The 11235-nt window shown below is 50.0% G+C and overlaps 2 long non-coding RNA genes across 2 annotated transcripts; one reads left to right on the top strand and one right to left on the bottom strand.

The window, feature by feature from the left end:
- Positions 1-512: 512 nt before the first annotated feature.
- On the bottom strand, positions 513-3977 carry LOC140694740 (uncharacterized). Its single transcript, XR_012070355.1, has 5 exons — positions 3724-3977; positions 3299-3419; positions 2835-3033; positions 1126-1242; positions 513-707 (listed from the first exon to the last, which is right to left on the bottom strand). It is a non-coding gene; the product is annotated as an uncharacterized lncRNA (long non-coding RNA).
- Positions 3978-5822: 1845 nt separating this feature from the next.
- LOC140694757 (uncharacterized) lies at positions 5823-10947 on the top strand. Its single transcript, XR_012070378.1, has 4 exons — positions 5823-5955; positions 7346-7596; positions 7744-7951; positions 10718-10947. It is a non-coding gene; the product is annotated as an uncharacterized lncRNA (long non-coding RNA).
- Positions 10948-11235: the final 288 nt, after the last annotated feature.

Genomic DNA, 11235 nt, shown 5'->3' with positions numbered 1-11235 from the left:
AAAGATGAACCTGTGTACCTAAAATCCCCTATTTTCTATTAATCTGTTTACTACTTAGTTCCCCTATCAATAACACATAACAAATACTGCCATGATGGAGGTACATCGATGCTTAAAAGGAAATGAGATCTGTATCCTTTTGCTAAATTCCATGGCTTCCTTAATATGCAGTTCCACTTGGAATTTAGGAATGTCTGGTATAAGAAGTGAGAAACAGTTTGAGAAAATCCCGGCTCAGAATTATACATCACAACCACATCTCACAAGTATATACAGCCGTAAAAAAGTTTAAAAGCAAAACTCCGTAACTACTCTTAAAGAACTTTGCAAACCTGGGCCTGCCAAGATGTTTCCAAACTGGAAAGGAACTCCAATCTCTTGCCTGGTACCAGACCAGGGGCTGGCCAGCCTTTTCTGTAAAAGCGAGAGAGTAAATATTTTCAGTTTTGCAGATCATTTTGCTGTAACCATGCAGGTAGGCAATAAGAAAGCTAAGAGCACTGGGAGATAGGAAACAAACGGGCATGCCCACACTCTCCCTTCCACTCAGGGCAGCTTCTCTGTGGTGGGGAGCTTTGCCACAATCACTTGCTTCTTTTTTCCATTGGTTTCTTTGTTTCCACCTTACTGCTCGAGCTCAGAACTTCAGGTGGGCCTGGTCCTTCAGCATCCATGCAGAGAAGGCTGAGCGGGGTTGGGAACCCCACCTGATGGAGAAGAGAGATTACTGGGAGGGACATTGTGGAAGCCACCATGACACGAGACAATCACACCTTCCGGGGTGAAAGGGAACAAAGACAAGGGAAGGACACAGTAGTGGGACCCCTAGGTCGCCTGCCAGGCTTGTTCTCCCTCCACGGCAACCATGGGGGCCTGGGGGGTGTTGGGCTTCAGCTACGGTGATTAGGATGAAAGGACTCAATATAAAGGACCCTCCAACTCCTCACTAGGTTCCAAACGCAGCCCCTGTAATTCCACCCTCTGAGTTTCTGGAACTCTGCTGGAAGAATACATGAGCAGGCCAGAACCAGAGCCCAAGCCAAACATGACAGGGGCTCGTGGGGCTGTAACCCCATGCTCAGTGGTCGGGGACTCCTTGCAAATCTGCAGAAATCCCTGTTCCACCTCATTCCTGGGAGAAACCCCAGATCTCCTCCTGCTCTGTCTGTTCTTCTCTTGAGGCTATTGTCCTGGAGGGATGCTGAGTCCTTGAACCTGGTCCTCCAAACGTACATAAGCAGCCTGTTCAATAAAACAAATTATGCACTTTTTCACATTTGCCAGTTTTTTGATTCCAGAAAGGCTGTGGGACTCATTCTCACAGTCTCCTGTGCCCCCACCACATGGTGGCCCTCTGCTCATGTAAACACGATTTCCCACAACTGCACCCTGCCTCCCAGCTTGTCAGAGGGGAGTGTCCCACAAAGACACAGGTGTTTGTGAGGATCCTGTCCCCCAGCAGAAAGCCTGCTCCTGGAGCCACGGACAGGGATCTGGCCTCCTAAGCCGCTCAGCTCTAATTCAAAGCCTAAAGTGGAGGCCCCGAACATTGCTGAATGACTTTCTGAATCACCTGGACTGGAGGGGACTGATTTTCTTTCCAGGAATGGAGGTAGCGCAGCCTCCATTTTCAGGGCTGACCTTGACGATGGATCTAGTTCCCCCGACTGCACCGCAGGAAGGAGTGGCCCTTCCATCCCACAGGTTGGAGACCCAACCCAAGGGAGTACTGAAGCAGTGCATTGCTGCCAGGTCCAGCATCCCTGCAGAGTGGCCTCTGCCCTTGAATGACCCCCTTCCCAGGGCCTTTCTTGCCCGGACACCACCACACCCCAGGCTGTGCCAGAGCTCTGGGGCTCTGCGTGTCCAGGGCACACAGGTGGCACCTGAGCCAGGTGTCCCCTGGGCCTCAAGGGAGAGAGGTCTGCTTCTGCATCAGGGGAAGGTGACCCCACAAGGCTGGCAGGACACTCTCAATATGGACCTCCAGGAGCCCTGGGAGCAGTTTCCCTGCAGGTGTTAAGAGCCATCATCAGGAGGGCAGGGCCCTCTTTGTGCAGACCATCCAGCAGTGCTGGGCCCACGTGCTGACCTCAGAAATCTACATGCCCCCAGGATACCCCAGGCAACCTCACAACTTCGTCACTTGGTGACCTGGGTACCACGAGCTCCTTGGCCATCCCATGAGGGTGGTCCTTGCAGGCATGGTCTCCAGGTTCTCCCGTTGAGAAATCCCCCTGGGTTTCTGTGGTCACAGAGCAGACACCAGAAGATTCTAGTCCTGCAGTGACCCCCACAGCAGTCAGCTCCCCTGTGCATGTCCAGGGACAAATGACAGCAATTTATTGCCCGGTACCATGATGAACAAGGGGGTGGGATTCCATACTAAGTTCAGGATCCTGGTAACTCACTCTACACCCCAAAAAGCTTCCATGAGAAATGTGTGTATTGGGATGTCTGTGCCCCTAGAAGAGCTGTTCCTGAGGGTTCCTGGGACCCTCCAGCCCCTCTCAAGGTTCTCAGATCCTGGGTCTAAATTTCTATCTGCCTCTTTTGGTGTACGGCCACCTGTGTCTCGTGGTCATGGGTCACTTTATTGCATGACTTGGCATGTTCTTAGTGCTCGTCCTCCACCCCTGCACTAGACTCCCAAGATGTTCCCACTGACCCTTGGCTCCCTGGGTGGCTCAGGGGGCCCTAAGTCTGCACCCTTCACTCTCCTCCTCTACCCCCACCTCTGGGGCCACCCCTAGGTGGACTTGGAGGTGTTTGTAAATGAGTCTTACACAAGGACATGTCTGGACAAAGCAGGACCCCACCCCCGGAAAACTCACCTGCTCCCTTCTCAGAAGAGGACCCCACAGCCCCACATTGCCTCCCAGGGGTCTACTCAGGACACAGTCCCCCAGTTCTGGGCAAGGTGTCTCCCTGGAATCCTTGCTTCCAGGAAGAGTCTCTCTGTCCTTCTTCAGAGTTTAGAGGTGTTCCCATGTCCCTGACCACCAAGATGCCCAGCACAGTCCCTTCAGTGACCTGGAGAGACAAGTAACTTATGTGGCCACAGGTCTCACAGGACACACCTGCTGGGACCCCAGGCTAAAGGGCTGTCCTTCTGCCTTCTCAGGTGTGGCTCCCGTGGTAACTTTTTGCAGGGGGCCCAAACGGGGAGTGTGGCCCAAAGCAGTTCATGGGGCTCTCTGGGCAGGGAAGACTTGGGCCAGGTGGCCTTGCCTGGTTTCCCTGCTGGGCCACTCTGAAAACCCCCGCTCCTCTGGCTGTGGCTGGAGGCCCCTCAAACCTCAGGGCGGGGCTCTTTCTCTCAGCCTCCACTGACTCCAAAGCCACGCTGGTGCTGGCGAGGGGAAAGAGCTTTCTTGCCTTCTTTTGGCCAAGTTGCCACAGGTGGATGCTGCGGGGAGCTGGAGAGAGAGGTAGCACTTGCTCAGATGTGAGTGGTTAAGCAATTTGACACCCTGTCAACTAGCCTTAAACATTGGAATGAGGTCTTTCCCGGTAAAGCTGGAAGTTACTTTCAGTAACTTGTCTAAAGATTTCTTTTTTTTTTCCACTTAAAGACTCATAAAACCTCTCCCAGGTCATTCCTGGTATGGACCATTATCCAGGGATCAATCAGGAAATGCAGGAGGAGAGGGGTGGGGGTGGGGGAGAGGGGAGGTTAGATCAGAGCCCACGGAGAGGAGATGCCCCTCCCAGGAGCCTCACACTGGGCAGTGGCTTCTGGCATCCAGCTCTCCTGTTCTCAGGCCCATTCCATCTGCGGGGTTTTCCAAAAACATAATGGTGGAAGGGCCATGGAGGACACCTAGAACTTCCAGAATAGACAGGGGGAGCAGAGTTACCATGCTGGCCCTGGGTTTGGAGACAGACCTGCAGTGGAGACCACAGGCTTCTGAGAAGCCAGTTTCGAAATAAAGGCAGTATGCACTGGAATACCCGGCTCGAGAGAGTGCTTCATCATAGACATGTAATTTACATAGTTCTCACCACTAAATTCTGTGTTCCCAACACGCTACATGAATGACGGCTTCAACACACATTCATCTCTGAGATGTGAAAAAGTGTAGAGCCGCTCTTTCATCCTGCATAATGGGCATGGCTACACTTAAGAACACTTACCAAGATTTCTCAGCAAGAGCCAATTTCGAAATAAAGGCAGTTTGTGCAGGAAAACCCTGTTGGAGTGAGGGCTTCCCCATACACATGTAAGTTATAGAGTTCCCCTCACCATGAAACGCTGTTCCCAACATGCTACATGCATGAAGGCTTCGACACACATTCAGTTCTAAGCTGTTAGCATGTGGAGAGCCGCTCTTTCATTCAGCACAAAAGGCATGGTTACACCCAGGAAGATTTACCCAGATTTCTCAGCTGCTTCCTTCAGCCAGATTCAAAATAAAGGCAGTTTGTGCTGGGAAAGCCTGTTGGAGCGTGTTCAGAGCTGTTTCGGGCTCTGTCCCAGCTGGAGGGTGCAAAGCCCAACCTCCAGAAAGAGGGACCAGGACCCCACCCGCCAGGTGGTGTTGCCTTTGTAGGGGAACAGTGATCTTTGGGTAAGATATATTGCGGCTCTCTCTAAAAACTGCTTTGACTTAAGTTTGCATCCTAGTCACCAGTTCCAGGACAACAGAAAAGGCATACCCTACATCCCTTTGCACTCAACTCTTCCCAAAAGAGCAAATATTTGTCCATGAAAATACCAGCTGCTCTTCTAAGGCCCACTAAATACCCAGCAGTGTGGGCGGTGCACTCTTGATCAGGGACAGGTGGAGAGGGAACAGCGGTCCTCCAGCAGGCTTGGCCTGGTGTGGCAGCTGCGCTGTGGGTGCGTGGTGGGGAGGGAATGCAGGGTATCCTGTTTGAGGGGCCTCTGTGCACGCCTGCATTATAGTCTGAGGTTTCATACAAAGGCTCCAGGCATCCTAACTGGTCAGATACAGCCCCCACCCTTGGGCTGGAACCACCAGGAGATAAGTACCTGTAACAGGGACGGTGCCTGGTGTGGGGAGAGGTCATGGGACACTCCGGGGGCAGGGGCGGTGGTGCTGGGGAAGGCAGGGGATGCAGTGAAGGGTGGAGGGAGCAGGGTCCTTTGCTTGGGGGTGCGAGTTCTTTGGGAGACCACAGGGAATGGCACACATCATCCCCACCCTATACCCCAAATTCCTAGCCCCGCCAACACAGGGGCTGCTCTGCACCCTCTCAACGTGGCTCTCCTGTAAGACCGCACCCAACCAGGCATCTGGCACCCTGCCCTACCTCCCCTCTTGGGACAGATCCCGTCTTCTTGGAAACTGCCTAGCAGCGCGTATTCAAGGCCGGCAGCCGGCATGGCGGATCTGCACTTCAGGTGCCCTACCTGGCCAGCCGTGCCTGCCTGGGCTCAGTCCTCTATCTTGCCCACCGGTAGCCTGGGTCCACTTCCGGTGCAAGCGGAGGCCGCGGAGCCCTGGCTGAGCCCCGCACAAGGACAGGTGAGGGTGCCCCCACCCCGCCGCCCCGCCGCCCCGCCGCCCCGCCCACTGTTGGCAGCATTGCCCCAGCCTCCGGCCGGTGCCACCTGCAGCTGAGGACCTCCGCGCGGCCCCGCCCGCCCCGGCCCCACCCAGCTGCCCCATAAGCCTCCCCCCACCCCCGTCCTGGCCGCGCCCTTGCTCCCATTGGCTCCGAAAGTTCTGCTCTCGCACGTCTAACCTCGGGAGGACGCAGACGCAAGCGCTAGGGGAGGGCCCCGCGGCGTTGCCATGGATAAAGACGCCGCGCTCCTCGCGGGCTGGCGTGCGCTTCTGGGGCAGGCAGCTGGCTCCGGAAGTGTGCAGCTGCCCGGGACCATGGCGGTGTTTGCTGCTGGGGATGGCGGCTTGCTTGGCCGGGCCACTAGTTCTGGCCGCGTCAGTCGGCGGCCGACATCCTTTCTGGGGCGGCGTCTCACAGACGGTAAACGTACGGCAGCGCCGTTGGCGGGGCCAGTGGACATGGACCGGGGTGGGATCCGGGTTGGTGTGGCGGCCGGGGAGGGCTGTGGTGCCGGGGAGCGGGTTGGGGCGGGGGGGACAGGGCTGGGGCACAGCCTCCGGCTTTCCTCCCCCTCGGGCTCTGGGGCTTGGACCGCGACTCCGGGTAGCCCTGCGTGGCCGCGGCCTCCCAGAACCCCTGGGAAGGGCAGGTGGAGGACCCGTCTTTTATGAAGCGGGGCCTTACCCGCGTTTTGAAGAGCCCCAGAATCAGATGTTGGAATAGGGTGGTTTATCAGCCTTGTATATCAGCAGGGAAATTTCAGTTCCATCCAGATGTTGGCTCCTTCGCTAAAACTCAGGAATAAGACAAGGGTCAGTGTCAATTAGCAGTTATCTAGGGCTTGACTCAAAATAGACTGTGCGGGGTGTAGAGATGGTAGATGGGCCCTCCCTTTCAAGGTTGGTAGTCTTCTGGGATTAGAGGCCTCAGTTGAGGATTACATCCTCATCTGCAGTAATGGAGGTTGTGGGAAACATTAACACAGAGAAGGGAGGGGTGTTGCTGCGGTAACTCATTAAAGAAGCCAGGACACTTGCCTGGCTCTTGTGTAGGAGAGTCTCGCCTAGGGTAGGGCAGCAGTTATCAAAGTGAGTCCGAGGCCCCTGAGATGCAAGACTATTTTCGTAGGAACGCCGGGAAGTCACCTGCCTTTTGCACACTCTTGCACTCCCGAGTTTCCTGTGGGGTTTTCCAGGGAAAACCTAGTCTGTGATATCACAAAACAGGTAATGTAGAGGCAGATAGAATTAAGCTCTCACCAGTCCAAAAGAGATTCTCAGAAATTAAAATCACTGCTATTCCTCTCATTAATGGTTTTTGTTTAGAAAAATATACTTATTTTTTGCTTAAGAGTATTAATGGTATCATGTAGTAGGTTGTTATTATTTTTAAGTGAACTCATAAGCATTTTTTAAAGTTCTTATTTAACTTCTAACACAGGAACTATTGATAGATTTAACCCACATAAACAGCAGCCTTTTGAAGTCCTCAGTATTTAAGAGTGTACAGGGGTCTTTAGGCCAAGATGTTTGAGATTCCCTGGAGAACGGGTGCTCAGGTACTAGTCAGGTGCTTAGCGTTGATAGACAGATGCCAAGATGTCTTCTGCATGTGCTCCCGGACTCGAAATAATTGGCCACACAGAGATCGGTGGGCAGTGCCTCCACTATACAAACCAGAAGCTGCTGAACGTGTCTTGAGTCTAGGCCATGTGCTGTGCAGAGATTCCCATTGTATCTGTTCTATCTAAGCCGGGATTCCTGTGCAGAGACTTGGCTCTGAAGACCCGCTCTCCTTTGCTCCCTGCCAGGTACCTTCTGTGTTATGTCAACCCTCCGGAGGGCTTCAGCCTCCGTAGGGGCGTCTGTATCCACATCGCCTTCCTCCTGAAGACCCTGCTGAAAATGGAAGAGTCGGTGCTGGTGATACCCCCTTGGGGCCGCCTCTACCATTAGCAGAGCCTGGACATCCACCAGGTCCGGATTCCCTGGTCTGACTTTTTTGATCTCTCAAGTCTCAACAGAAACATCCCTGACAATGAGTACGAACAGTTCATTGCAGGTGAGATGGTGATCGTTTAACTGGGGCCAGACGGTTTTTGTTCTGGTTCCGATGTGAACATCGGGCCGTCTTGCTTCGGGTTTGTCAGTCTGCTTAGGGGCCGTGCTCATGTTTCCTGCACTGCAGGTGAATTTGGTCTTTCCACAGTTTTTCTCAGGAAATATATCTGAAGTGTATGAGCTCTGTGTTCCCTCCCCTCTGAAAACCCTGGCCTTCTGGTGAGATGGAGCGGTGACAAGGAGGCCACTGCCACAGAGGCCTTGTCCCAGCAGGACTCGCTCCCTGGGCAGTAAGGGCCATTCTTACCTGAAGGAAAACACGATGTATGTGTACCATGGGCCACGTGCTGGAGAAGGTATGTAACCTCTCATTCAGTATAATTTGGTCCTGCTCAAGCTTCCCATTTTACTTTTTGTAGGAGGTAAGATTTGAAGATTTTCTTTGAATACAGCTATTTAGAGCTTATCTTTTTTTTTAATTGAAATGTGGTTGATTTACAATGTTTAGTTAGTTTCAGATATACAGCTGTTTTGTTAGTTTCAGGTATACAGCATAGTGATTCAGTTGTACATATACATAGTCTATTCTTTTTCAGGTTCTTTTCCATTATAGGTTGCAAGATACTGAACATTTTCCCCTGTGTTCTACAGTGAATCCTTGCTGTTTGTCTGTTTTACATATAGTAGTTTGTAATTGTTAATCCCAAACTCCTAAGTTTGTTTCCTAAGTCTGTGAGTCTGTTTTTGTTTTGTAAATAAGTTTATTTGTATCTTTTTTAAAAATTCCACATATAAGTGGTATCATATGTTACTTGTCTTTCTCTGTCTGAGTTATTTCACTTTAGTGTGATAATCTCCAAGTCCATCCATGTTGCTGTAAATGGCATTATTTCCTTCTTTGTTACAACTGTGTAATATTCTTTTATATCTAAATACTACATCTTTATCCAGTCATTTGTCAGTGGGCGTTTAGGTTGCTTCTATGTCTTGGTCATTGAAAACAATGCTGCTGTGAACATTGGGGTGCAGGTATATTTTGAAATTAAGGTTCCCTCTGGATATATGCCCAGGAGTGGGATTGCTGGATCAAATGATGTCTTTTTTTAGTCTTTTGAGGTATCTCCATATTGTTTTCCACATTGGCTTCACCAAACTACATTCCCAGCAATAATGTAGGAGGGTTCCCTTTTCTCCAAGCCTCTCCAGCATCTATGGTGAGTGGATGTTTGAATGGTGGCCATTCTGAGTAGTGTGAGATGATAACTTATTGTAGTTTTGATTTGCATTTCTAAGATAATTAGCGATATTGTGCCTTTTTTTCATATGCCTATTGGCCATTTGTATATCTTCATTGGAGAATTGCTTGTTTAGTTGTTCTGCCCATTTTTGGATTGGGTTGTTTATTTTTTTTTCTTATTAAGTTGTATGAACTATTTTTATAGTCTACAAGTTAAGCCATGTTCAGTCTCATCTTTTGCAAATATTTTCTCACATTCCATAGGTTGTCTTTTTATTTTGCTTATGGTTTCTATTGCTTTGAAATAGCTGATAGGTGTAACTAGGTCCCATTTGTTTATTTTGGCTTTTATTTTCTGTTGCTTGGGTGGATTGCCCTAGGAAAACACTGCTGAGATAGATGTCAAATAATGTTTTGCCTATGTTTTCTTCTGAGAGTTTTTTAGCGTCTTGTCTAATGTTTAAGTCTTTAAGCCATTAAGAGTTTGTTTCTTTTTTGGTTTTTTTTTTCAACTCTATTATATGCTTTCGATTTGTGGTTACCCTATTTTTCAAGTATATCAACCCATTATCATATCTATTTCCTTTAGACTGATAATCACGTAGGCTCCAACACATCCTAAGAATAATGAGAAAAAGGAAAAAGAAAGAGAAAAAATCTATCTTTTCTTGCTACCCGTCTCCCTTTCCCACCTTTTTGTATTTTGATATACTTTTTCTTTTTTACATCTTCATGTTTATTGTCTTGTAACTCGTTATTTCATTTCCAATGATGGTTTTCCCATTTCTATAGCATCCTGCTTCCTTTCTGTTTAGAGTAGAACCTTTTAATGTCTCTGTTTGGTTCCATAATGCTGAATTATCTCCCTAACCCCCTCCACCCTGAGCCTCTGAATACTCAGTACAGGGAAGCCAAACCATCCTAGCCTTCATCAGTCTTGGGATGCAATCTTCAGAGTGGGAAAGAAGAATCATTGAAAAATAATATTCTGTTTGTTGCTTTCTACCCTTGCCCAGAGAGTGAGAATCACCTCTGAAGGCGGAGGAAGAAAGATGGGGGCATGGGGCACAAAGTCTTTTCTCCTTTTGCTACTGAAAAAATGATTTCTTTTGTAATTAGTGATGATGCCCTTTAAATTGGTAAGATCGAGATTCCACAGCTTCAGCGCCTGTGAATAACCAGCTGGGAGAAAGCTCTCCAGGGCCCCTGCAGTGGGAAAGGCAGCCCCTCTGAGCACCTGTTGTTCTGTATTCTTCCGGCCTCCACACAGTTTCGCTAGGCACTGTGCAGGACGATGCAGTTCCCCAAGGTGGAGGACTGGGAGACCCCTGCTTGGTGGCAAGCCACAGGAGCCCACACTTGAAGGACAAAATGAAGAGTAGTGGGGCGGGCATAGGAACAGAGGATGGTTGAGACCCAGGATAGTTTCCTGGAGGCCAGCAGGTGAGACTGGCGGGGCAGATGGGGCCCTGGTGCATGGGCAGTCCTTGAGGGATCTGAAGCAAAGATATGAACCAAGATACTGGATTCGTGTGGGGGTAAATCGCCCCCTGGAGGCCACGTGGCAGTGCAGCGAGCCCAGGAGGAGAGGGCATTTCCCCAAAGTTGGGTTGACAGATCACAACCAACTCACTGGGAACCGAGAGGTACAGAGATATTGTTAACTTTTTGTCCCTCTTCCTGGAAAAAAAATTGCTTCCTGTTGAATAGCCTGTGTAGTTAGTGAGAATTAAAGACATGAAGTAACATTTCCTCAAAAGTCATCCATTGTGCAGTTGTTAATAAGGGTCAAATGCAAACTTGAATAGATTAAATCAAACAGTCATCATCGTATTTTAAAATCTTTTAAAATAAAAAATCTTGCTGTCTTTGTTCTTCATTTCAGGGTTCACTTGGTGATAATAGTAACAAAAGCAACAGCAAACCTTTAAAGAATTCTGTCCTGCTGTTCAAGGAACTCTGTGTTCATGACAAACAAATGAGGTGGCACTTTACAGGAAGGACAGTCATTAATCACACAGCTAGTAAATGGCAGGGGTGGGACTTGAACCCAAGCTGTCTGACCCCAGAGCCCCCTCTCAGGCCCTTCAGTGCAGCTCATCACTTGGTATGCCCAACAGAGGCCAGCATTAAAGAGCAGCATGACCTTGGCTGCTTGGCCTCTGTTTCTTCATCTGTAGAATGGGGGTGTGGGCAGTGAACTCTGTGAGCTCAGTGGTCACTTCCTCCAGCTCTGCTATTCTACTGCTTTGAGTTAATTTAAGAAGTATCCGAGCCCCTGAATGGCCCACCCATAGGCTGGCGCTTTGCTAGGCCGTGGGTTACGGAGAAAAATAAGATCAGCCTGCTTCTCCAAGGAGCCTGTGTCCCTCCACGGCAAACGGCTCTGAGGCCCAGGCTCCC

Source organism: Vicugna pacos, unplaced genomic scaffold (genome assembly GCF_048564905.1).
Source record: "Vicugna pacos unplaced genomic scaffold, VicPac4 scaffold_103, whole genome shotgun sequence".
NCBI classification, from domain to species: domain Eukaryota; kingdom Metazoa; phylum Chordata; class Mammalia; order Artiodactyla; family Camelidae; genus Vicugna; species Vicugna pacos.
Note: the sequence above shows the minus strand (reverse complement) of the source record. Positions and strands in the feature narration are given on the sequence as shown.